The 12,147-nt window shown below is 52.1% G+C and overlaps 1 protein-coding gene across 1 annotated transcript in view; it reads right to left on the reverse strand.

Moving 5' to 3' along the window:
- Window positions 1-9,627, reverse strand: part of LOC128703881 (ephrin-B1) — a 109,428-nt gene extending 99,801 nt beyond the window's left edge. The window contains exon 1 of the mRNA XM_070104876.1: window positions 9,492-9,627. The gene's annotated coding sequence lies outside the window, so the exon portion shown is untranslated. The remainder of the gene's footprint in view (window positions 1-9,491) is intronic.
- Window positions 9,628-12,147: the final 2,520 nt, after the last annotated feature.

Below are 12,147 nucleotides of genomic sequence, written 5' to 3' on the forward strand. Positions count from 1 at the left end.
GGTAACTACCTGCCCGCTTGTTTCACTGTTCATGTCAGGAGTAAGCTGGTACAAGTCACCAGATGTTGAACCTGCTGGCCCTGTCTCTCTCTGGTCCTGGTGAAGAAATATCTCGTCTAGCTCTGTCTGGTACGAGTCACCAGATGTTGGATCTGCTGGCCCTGTCTCTCTCTGGTCCTGGTGAAGAAATATCTCGTCTTGCTCTGTCTGGTACGAGTCACCAGATGTTGGATCTGCTGGCCCTGTCTGGTCCTGGTGAAGAAATATCTCGTCTAGCTCTGTCTGGTACGAGTCACCAGATGTTGGATCTGCTGGCCCTGTCTCTCTCTGGTCCTGGTGAAGAAATATCTCGTCTTGCTCTGTCTGGTACAAGTCACCAGATGTTGGATCTGCTGGCCCTGTCTCTCTCTGGTCCTGGTGAAGAAATATCTCGTCTTGCTCTGTCTGGTACAAGTCACCAGATGTTGGATCTGCTGGCCCTGTCTCTCTCTGGTCCTGGTGAAGAAATATCTCGTCTTGCTCTGTCTGGTACAAGTCACCAGATGTTGGATCTGCTGGCCCTGTCTCTCTCTGGTCCAGGTGAAGAAATATCTCGTCTAGCTCTGTCTGGTACAAGTCACCAGATGTTGGATCTGCTGGTCCTGTCTCTCTCTGGTCCTGGTGAAGAAATATCTCGTCTAGCTCTGTCTTGTACAAGTCACAAGAAGTTGGATCTGCTGGCCCAGACTCTCTCTGGTCCAGGTGAAGAAATATCTCGTCTAGCTCTGTCTGGTACAAGTCACCAGATGTTGAAGCTGCTGGCCCTGTCTCTCTCTGGTCCTGGTGAAGAAATATCTCGTCTAGCTCTGTCTGGTACAAGTCACCAGATGTTGGATCTGCTGGCCCTGTCTCTCTCTGGTCCTGGTGAAGAAATATCTCGTCTAGCTCTGTCTGGTACAAGTCACCAGATGTTGGATCTGCTGGTCCTGTCTCTCTCTGGTCCAGGTGAAGAAATATCTCGTCTAGCTCTGTCTGGTACAAGTCACCAGATGTTGGATCTGCTGGCCCTGTCTCTCTCTGGTCCTGGTGAAGAAATATCTCGTCTAGCTCTGTCTGGTACAAGTCACCAGATGTTGGATCTGCTGGCCCTGTCTCTCTCTGGTCCTGGTGAAGAAATATCTCGTCTAGCTCTGTCTGGTACAAGTCACCAGATGTTGGATCTGCTGGCCCTGTCTCTCTCTGGTCCAGGTGAAGAAATATCTCGTCTAGCTCTGTCTGGTACAAGTCACCAGATGTTGGATCTGCTGGCCCTGTCTCTCTCTGGTCCAGGTGAAGAAATATCTCGTCTAGCTCTGTCTGGTACAAGTCACCAGATGTTGGATCTGCAGGCCCTGTCTCTCTCTGGTCCAGGTGAAGAAATATCTCGTCTAGCTCTGTCTGGTACAAGTCACCAGATGTTGGATCTGCAGGCCCTGTCTCTCACTGTTCCTTGCTGAAGAAACATCTCGTCTCCTGCTCTGAGAGAATCCTGTTGTCCTCAGCTTGTGTTATTGAGACTGTTTATGGTAATGTCTGCAATGGTGAACCGGGACATACATCTCGCAACAGAGCATTAGACTTAGTGATATTTGATGTTTTCAGAGAGTGCGTATACCTGGAGAGAGTTCTGGGGGCCAACGCCCCTGTGGACGGTCTGCGACACTCTGATACACTATATATCTCTGGTTCCGAGTTAAACTCTTGACCTACATTTGTTCTGGCATCTACGAACTGTCGCATACCTTGAGTATACCTGGGGAAGGTTTCGGGGGTCAACGCCCCTGCGGCCCGGTCTGAGACCAGACTTAGTGGTTTGGGATTTGGAATTGAACTCAAGTTTCAGTAATAATGGAGTTTTATACCTTTTGGTGAAGGATCTGTTGAAGGCCCCCTAGTTAGGGTCGTTTTGTTCTCCCTAATTCCTTGCTTGACGCTACATGGAGTATACCTGGAGGGTATTCCAGGGACCAACGCCCCGGCGGCCCGGTCCATGACCAGGCCTCCTGGTGGATCAGGGCCTGATCAACCAGGCTTCAAGCACTACTGCTGTCTGGCAAAGGGTCGTCACATTATTCAAGCAAGCTGTTTGCCTCGAGGGTAAAGTTAGCTTTGTAGATGAATGGTTCAGGGAACAGACACGTTGATAAATTAGACACATGTGCAACTCTTGGGTATCTTTATTGAGGAAACGTTTCGCCACACAGTGGCTTCATCAGTCCATACATAGGAGAAACTTGAAGAACAGGAGGAGAATGAGGTAATCAGTCCCTCAACCTTGAGTCGATGTGGTCAGTCCATCAATCTTGAATAGAATACGGCATATGTGTGGAGAAGCAGCTTATAAACTGATGAAGCCACTGTGTGGCGAAACGTTTCCTCAATAAAGATACCCAAGAGTTGCACTTGTGTCTAATTTATCAACATGTCGGTTCTCTGAACCATTCATCTACAAACCTGTCAGACACTGCAACTTCTTGGGATCTTAATACTTAGGAATTCTTCGCTTGCCTAATTCTTGGGCATAACGTACTTCCACATTGAACAAATGTGACACCACCTATGACTGCTGCACCTCTCCTGCCATACGGTTTATAAGCTGCTTCTCCGCTCATCTGCCGTATTCTACTCAAGATTGATGGACTGAACACATCGACTCAAGGTTGAGGGACTGATTACCTCATTCTCCTCCTGTTCTTCAAGTTTCTCCTGTGTATGGACTGATGAAGCCACTGTGTGGCGAAACGTTTCCTCAATAAAGAGACCCAAGAGTTGCACTTGTGTCTAATTTATCAAGGAGAATCTTGAAGAACAGGAGGAGAATGAGGTAATCAGTCCCTCAACCTTGAGTCGATGTGGTCAGTCCATCAATCTTGAATAGAATACGGCATACGTGCGGAGAAGGAGCTTGTAAACCGTTGGCAGGAGAGGTGCAGCAGTCATAGGTGGTGTCACATTTGTTCAATGTGGAAGTAGGTCGTGCCCAAGAATTAGGCAAGCGAAGAATTCCCAAGTATAAAGATCCCAAGAAGTTGCAGTGTCTGACAGGTTTGTAGATGAATGGTTCAGGGAACCGACATGTTGATAAATTAGACTCATGTGCAACTCTTGGGTATCTTTATTGAGGAAACGTTTCGCCACACAGTGGCTTCATGAGTCCATACAAAGGAGAATCTTGAAGAACAGGAGGAGAATGAGGTAATCAGTCCCTCAACCTTGATGGACTGACCACATCGACTCAAGGTTGAGGGACTGATTACCTCATTCTCCTCCTGTTCTTCAAGATTCTCCTTTGTATGAACTGATGAAGCCACTGTGTGGCGAAACGTTTCCTCAATAAAGATACCCAAGAGTTGCACATGTGTCTAATTTATGCAAAGTTAGCTTATCTAGAGACTTGTTTCTGTCAGTCACATTCGAAGTTGAGTCTTACTAAGCACACACCGACCACTCACACACACATACGCAAACCTTCATCACTTGTACTTATAAGTACACGTCAGCATAGCAACGTACCAGACGGTACACATTTATAGGAGAATTATACTGCACATTATCTTAAGTGTGATGAATGGTTTGAAAAACCGACAAGTAGAAGATTGTAAAGTAAAAGGACACAAGTGCAACTAATGTGACATTTATTGTGGCAACGTTTCGCTCTCCAGGAGCTTAATCAAGCCAGGAGCTTTATCAATGGCTTGATAAAGCTCCTGGAGAGCGAAACGTTGCCACAATAAATGTCACATTAGTTGCACTTGTGTCCTTTTACTTTACATATTGTCGGTAATTCTACCAACTTTATTACAAGTTGAAGATTGAGACACTTAAGTGCCCATAGCACCAAATGCATATTAAATACAGGATAACTACGATATATAAGTATACTAACTTATACTCCAAGAGTTGTGTAGGAACTTATATTCTGAATTATTCTAAATACATTAGCTAGTTATTACAACCTAGACACATTTGACTGGTTTCTATTCATTTAGTTGTGATCCCAAAATGATGTTGAGAAGCCACATAATTTACGACATAAGTGAACTAGAATCTTGTCTGACAAACTGTTATAAGAACATAAGAATGGAGGAACACTGCAGAAGGCCTACTGGCCCATGCAAGGCTAGATGTTAGACGGGGACCAGTAAGTTGAATTTCTAGTATTTTCTGCAGGTGTTTGCTACTACTAGAACATAAGGACATAAGAAAGGAGGAACACTGCAGCAGGCCTGTTGGCCCATACTAGGCAGGTCCTTTACAATTCCTCCCACTAACAGTATTAATCGCCGTATCTCCAGCTTAGCAACTCTGAGCTCTTCTCTCAGCTGCTGGTAAAGTTACTCAAGAGAGGGCATCCTGGTTCAGATTCACAGAGAGCACACAAACAGGTCTTCACAGAGCTAAGTACACGTCACCACTGTCACAGAGCTAAGTACACGTCACCACTGTCACAGAGCTAAGTACACGTCACCACTGTCACAGAGCTAAGTACACGTCACCACTGTCACAGAGCTAAGTACACGTCACCACTGTCACAGAGCTAAGTACACGTCACCACTCAAGCTAAGTACACGTCACCACTCAGATAAGTACACGTCACCACTGTCACAGAGCTATGTACATGTCACAGAGCACTCACCACTGAGCTAAGTACACGTCACCACTCAAGCTAAGTACACGTCACCACTAAGCTAAGTACACGTCACCACTCAAGCTAAGTACACGTCACCACTAAGCTAAGTACACGTCACCACTGTCACAGAGCTAAGTACACGTCACCACTCAAGCTAAGTACACGTCACCACTGAGCTAAGTACACGTCACCACTGAGCTAAGTACACGTCACCACTGAGCTAAGTACACGTCACCACTGAGCTAAGTACACGTCACCACTCAAGCTCTACTACTACTACTACTACTACTACTACTACTATTATCACTGCTACTACTACTACTACTACTATTATCACTGCTACTACTACTACTATCACTGCTACTACTACTACTACTAACCCAAACCCCCATTTAATCCCCGTTTAATACTACTCCCTTTCCCCGAAAACACCATTAAAACTAATATCATCCAACTACTACTCCCACTATCACTCCCACTCCCACCCTCCCACTATTACTGTACTACTACTATTTCATTATCACTGCTCCCATCCCCACTATTCCACCCCCCACTCCCACTCCCACTACTCCCATTATCACTGCTACTCCCACTCCCACCAATCACTCCCACTACCACACCCCCTCCCCTCCCACAAATCCCAAATTACTGCTACCACCACTTTTCCCCGCCACCACTACCCCCACCCCCATCACCGCCCCAATACCACCCCCACTACCCCCTTTACACTACCCCCACCCCACCACATCACCACTCACTACCACCATCACCACCCACCACTACCACTACCACTACCACCCATAAATTCCCACCCCCACTACCCCCACATCACTCCCCAACCACCCCCATCACTACCCCCATACACAAATCATAACACTGCACCAACTACCAATCACTCCCACAAATACCACCCCCATCACTGCACTCCCCCACTCCCACCACTGTTTCCCACCCCCACCATCACCGCTACCACTATACCCCCCTTTTCACCGCTACTACCACTCATCACCCTAAACTCCCACTACTATCACGGGCTACCACCACTACTTCATCCCCGCTACTACTACCACTACCATCACCCCCCACTATTTACCATCCCCGCTCCCATTTACCACCCCCATCCCCACTCCCACTACTCCCACTACTCCCAATACCCCCATCCCCACTCCCTACTACCCCCACCCCCAATCACTCCCACCCCCACCCCCAATCCCCGCCCCCAACCCCCACTCCCACCACCCCCGCTACTACTACCCCCACCATCCCCTCCTCCCCACCACCACCACATCACCCCCACACCATACTCACCATCCCCGGGGCCCCAAACCACCCCCACCATCACCGCTCCCACCACCACCACCACACCCCCACCCCCACCACCCACATCACCGCCACCACCCCCATCACCGCACCACTACCACCTTTTTAATACCACCACTTCACGGGCCACTACCCCCACTACTCCCCATCACCGCCACTACCATTCCATCCACCACTACCACCATTATCACCCCCACTACCACTACTACCCCCAATTATCCCCGTTTCCCACTCTATTTACTCCCACCATCACCGCTCCCACCCCCACCCCCCTACCACCCCCACCACCACCACCCCCACCACCATCCCCGGGGCTCCCCCTTTTTCACCACCCCCACCACCGCCACCACCACCACCCCCACCCACCGCCACCACCACCACCACCACCACCACCACCATCACCGCCACCACCACCCCCCCGGGCCACCACCACCACCACCACCTCCCCCGGGCCACCCCCACCACCCCCACCCCCACTACCACCCACCACCCCCAAACCCCCAAACTACCACCATCACGGGCCACTACCACCCCAATACCAATACCCCCACTACTCCCAACTACTCCCATCACCCACTCCCACTACTCCCATCACTGCCCCCACTCTACTACCCCCATCACTCTCCCACCCCCACCCCCGGCTACCCCCACCCCCACCACCACCCCCTTTCCCCACTCCCCCACCCCCACCATCCCCGCCCCCATACTCCCCACCATCACCCCCACCACCACCACCCCCACCACCCCCACCACTCACCCCCACCACCACCCCCACCATCCCCGGGCCACCCCCACCACCACCATCGCCACCACCACCACCCCACTCACCACCACCACCCCTCACTACCCCCAACACCACTACTACCATCATTTGCTGCCCCCACTCACTACCCCCGCACACCTTTACTACCATCCCCGCTACCCCCACTACCCCCAATCACCCCCACTCCCACTCCCACCCCCACTACCCCCATCACTACTCCCCACCATCCCCGCCACCCACTCCCCACCCCCACCATCCCCGCCACCACCACCACTACCCCCACCACCACCATACCACCATCACCTCCCCCCACTACCCCCCACCCCCACCACCACCATCACCACCACCATCACCGGCCACCCCCACCACTACCACATCACCCCCACCCCCAAATACCACCATCCCCGCCACTAAAATACCCCCACCATCCCCGTTTACTACCACCCCCATCCCCACTACTACCTTTTCCCCGCGGGGCTCCCACTCCCAATCCCCGTCCCAACTACCCCCATCACCCCCACCCCCACTCCCCATCCCCGCTCCCACTCCCACCCCCTTTACCCCCAACTACTACCCCCATTACCTCCCAACCCCCACTACCCCCATCCCCGCACTCCCACTCCCAATCACGGGTTCCCACCCCCACCAATCCCCGCTTTAAAACCCCCATCCCCGCTACCCCCACCCCCACTCCCTTTTAAACCCCCGCTACCCCATTTCCCACTATCACTGCCCCCACTATTTTAAAATCCCCGTTGCTCCCACTCCCACTATCCCCGCTGCTACTCCCACCCCCATCACTGCGGGGCCACTCCCACTCCCATCACCCTACAAATATTTTAACTACTCCCATCCCCACTCCCACTACAAATACCCCCATTATCACGGGCTAACCCTTTCCACCATCCCCGCTCCCACAAATACTCCCAAATCACCACTCCCACCCACTCCCACCATTCACCATGCCACACTCACTCCATCACTCCCCACTCCACTACCCCCATCACCGCTCCCACCCACTACCCCCTCACCACTACCATACCACCCCCATCCCCGGGCTCCCAATACTACCCCCATCACCATTACCATCACTCCCACCATCCCCTCCCCTACCTTCACCACCCCCGCCACACCACCACTACCATACCACCACCCCCAAACACACTACTACCACCCACTCACCATCACTACCCCCATCCCCGTTACCCCCATTACCAATTAAGCATTTTCCATTACTACTACCATCCCCGCTACCCCCAACCCCCAATCCCCGGCCCAACCCCCAAACCCCCACAAACATCCACCCCCATTACTCACCATCCCCGCTATTTACTCCCACCCCCATTTTTCCCCGAAAACCCCCATTCCCATTTTAACCCCCCCTTTACTCCCACTCCCAACCCCCCCCCCAACCCCCACACTCCCATCCCCGCCAACCCCCACCCCCATCCCCGCTACTCCCACTACCCCCATCCCCGCTACTAAAACTACCCCCATCACCCCCAACCCCCAACCCCCATCCCCGCCACCACTACCCCACCACCCCCAAAACCCCCAAACCCCCATCCCCGCCCCCACCCCCAACCCCCACCCCCAAATCCCCCGCTCCCACAAATACCCCCATCACCCCCACTACTACCCCCACCCCCATCCCCGCTCCCACACCCCCACTCCCATCACCCCCACCCCCACCCCCAATCACCCCCACCCCCATTACCCCCAACCACCCCCACCCCCACCCCCACCATCACCCCCACCCCCACCACCATCACCGCCCACTCCCATTTCCCCACTCACACCCCCCTACCACCACCACCATCAACCACCACTCCCACTACCACCCCCACCATCCCCCGCCCCCACTCACCCCCACCCCCCCGCCCCCACTACCCCCACCATCACCCACTCCCTCCCAAAAAAAATTCACTGCAAATCCCACTACTACTATCCCCACTACTACTCCCACTACTCCCACCATCACCCCCACTACCATCACTACCCCCATCACCCCCACCACCACTCCTACCACCCATCACCCCAACCACCCCCACCACCATCACTACTCACCACTACCACACTACCATCCACTACCACCACTACTATTTAAAAATCCCACCTAACATCCATATAAACCCCATACCCCAGAGCCCGAAACAGCTTGACAAGCCCGGGAGAGCGAAAGTTCCACAACCCACATTATTAAAATTTTGCCCCTTATCAAACACTGCCCTTAAATTTAAATTAAAAACCAGCCTATTCATCCAGTGCCCTGACCCCCAAAACCCTGAGGGTCCCCCTGTCACTTCATCTCCATATTGTTCCAGACTATGGAACAATGCTCTTCTCCAGACTGAGGGACTGACCACCTCAAAACTTTAAGGGTGATGGACTGATTACATCGTCTTCAAGTATCTTCTGCTTCTATCAACTTTTCTGTACTCGACTGAAGAAGCCTACTGTGTAGGCGAAACGTTTCATAATAAAGATACCTAACTGTTGCATATGTGTCTTACCTAACAACATGTCTTATTTGACGTATGGGAAATATAACGTAAATATGTGTATACAAAAATTTGGATTTTATTCAAAATTCCAGTAATTATTCCACTTTCCCCTACAATCCCATTTTTCTCAGTTTCACCCCGATGTATATTTTATTACGTAATTTGATACACGAGGCTTAAAATATATATAATTTTGTATACACATATTTACGTTATATTTCCCATACGTCAAATAAGACACATTTCTTATACTTACATTATATATAATATATTTCTCAGCCTCCTCATCGCTGGTGTCCTTATTATAGACCGGACAGATGATATTGACTTGATCATACTCAAAGGGGATATTGCCTTTGTTGACATCTATGATGTGGTCTGTGTTGTCTATCCGGAATCTGCGGGAGGAGAGGAACACTAGGTTAGGTCAGTGAGATGCTGCGGGAGGAGAGGAACACTAGGTTAGGTCAGTGAGATGCTGCGGGAGGAGAGGAACACTAGGTTAGATCAGTGAGATGCTGCGGGAGGAGAGGAACACTAGGTTAGATCAGTGAGATGCTGCGGGAGGAGAGGAACACCAGGTTAGGTCAGTGAGATGCTGCGGGAGGAGAGGAACACCAGGTTAGGTCAGTGAGATGCTGCGGGAGGAGAGGAACACTAGGTTAGGTCAGTGAGATGCTGCGGGAGGAGAGGAACACCAGGTTAGGTCAGTGAGATGCTGCGGGAGGAGAGGAACACTAGGTTAGATCAGTGAGATGCTGCGGGAGGAGAGGAACACCAGGTTAGATCAGTGAGATGCTGCGGGAGGAGAGGAACACCAGGTTAGATCAGTGAGATGCTGCGGGAGGAGAGGAACACCAGGTTAGATCAGTGAGATGCTGCGGGAGGAGAGGAACACCAGGTTAGATCAGTGAGATGCTGCGGGAGGAGAGGAACACCAGGTTAGATCAGTGAGATGCTGCGGGAGGAGAGGAACACCAGGTTAGGTCAGTGAGATGCTGCGGGAGGAGAGGAACACCAGGTTAGATCAGTGAGATGCTGCGGGAGGAGAGGAACACCAGGTTAGATCAGTGAGATGCTGCGGGAGGAGAGGAACACCAGGTTAGATCAGTGAGATGCTGCGGGAGGAGAGGAACACCAGGTTAGGTCAGTGAGATGCTGCGGGAGGAGAGGAACACTAGGTTAGGTCAGTGAGATGCTGCGGGAGGAGAGGAACACCAGGTTAGGTCAGTGAGATGCTGCGGGAGGAGAGGAACACTAGGTTAGATCAGTGAGATGCTGCGGGAGGAGAGGAACACCAGGTTAGGTCAGTGAGATGCTGCGGGAGGAGAGGAACACTAGGTTAGATCAGTGAGATGCTGCGGGAGGAGAGGAACACCAGGTTAGGTCAGTGAGATGCTGCGGGAGGAGAGGAACACTAGGTTAGATCAGTGAGATGCTGCGGGAGGAGAGGAACACCAGGTTAGGTCAGTGAGATGCTGCGGGAGGAGAGGAACACTAGGTTAGATCAGTGAGATGCTGCGGGAGGAGAGGAACACCAGGTTAGGTCAGTGAGATGCTGCGGGAGGAGAGGAACACTAGGTTAGATCAGTGAGATGCTGCGGGAGGAGAGGAACACCAGGTTAGGTCAGTGAGATGCTGCGGGAGGAGAGGAACACTAGGTTAGATCAGTGAGATGCTGCGGGAGGAGAGGAACACCAGGTTAGGTCAGTGAGATGCTGCGGGAGGAGAGGAACACTAGGTTAGATCAGTGAGATGCTGCGGGAGGAGAGGAACACCAGGTTAGGTCAGTGAGATGCTGCGGGAGGAGAGGAACACTAGGTTAGATCAGTGAGATGCTGCGGGAGGAGAGGAACACCAGGTTAGGTCAGTGAGATGCTGCGGGAGGAGAGGAACACTAGGTTAGATCAGTGAGATGCTGCGGGAGGAGAGGAACACCAGGTTAGGTCAGTGAGATGCTGCGGGAGGAGAGGAACACTAGGTTAGGTCAGTGAGATGCTGCGGGAGGAGAGGAACACTAGGTTAGGTCAGTGAGATGCTGCGGGAGGAGAGGAACACTAGGTTAGGTCAGTGAGATGCTGCGGGAGGAGAGGAACACTAGGTTAGGTCAGTGAGATGCTGCGGGAGGAGAGGAACACTAGGTTAGGTCAGTGAGATGCTGCGGGAGGAGAGGAACACCAGGTTAGGTCAGTGAGATGCTGCGGGAGGAGAGGAACACCAGGTTAGATCAGTGAGATGCTGCGGGAGGAGAGGAACACCAGGTTAGGTCAGTGAGATGCTGCGGGAGGAGAGGAACACCAGGTTAGGTCAGTGAGATGCTGCGGGAGAAGAGGAACACTAGGTTAGGTCAGTGAGATGCTGCGGGAGGAGAGGAACACCAGGTTAGGTCAGTGAGATGCTGCGGGAGAAGAGGAACACCAGGTTAGATCAGTGAGATGCTGCGGGAGGAGAGGAACACTAGGTTAGGTCAGTGAGATGCTGCGGGAGGAGAGGAACACTAGGTTAGGTCAGTGAGATGCTGCGGGAGGAGAGGAACACCAGGTTAGGTCAGTGAGATGCTGCGGGAGGAGAGGAACACCAGGTTAGATCAGTGAGATGCTGCGGGAGGAGAGGAACACTAGGTTAGATCAGTGAGATGCTGCGGGAGGAGAGGAACACTAGGTTAGATCAGTGAGATGCTGCGGGAGGAGAGGAACACTAGGTTAGATCAGTGAGATGCTGCGGGAGGAGAGGAACACTAGGTTAGATCAGTGAGATGCTGCGGGAGGAGAGGAACACTAGGTTAGATCAGTGAGATGCTGCGGGAGGAGAGGAACACTAGGTTAGATCAGTGAGATGCTGCGGGAGGAGAGGAACACCAGGTTAGGTCAGTGAGATGCTGCGGGAGGAGAGGAACACCAGGTTAGATCAGT

Source organism: Cherax quadricarinatus, chromosome 95, assembly GCF_038502225.1.
Source record: "Cherax quadricarinatus isolate ZL_2023a chromosome 95, ASM3850222v1, whole genome shotgun sequence".
Classification (NCBI taxonomy): Eukaryota; Metazoa; Arthropoda; class Malacostraca; order Decapoda; family Parastacidae; genus Cherax; species Cherax quadricarinatus.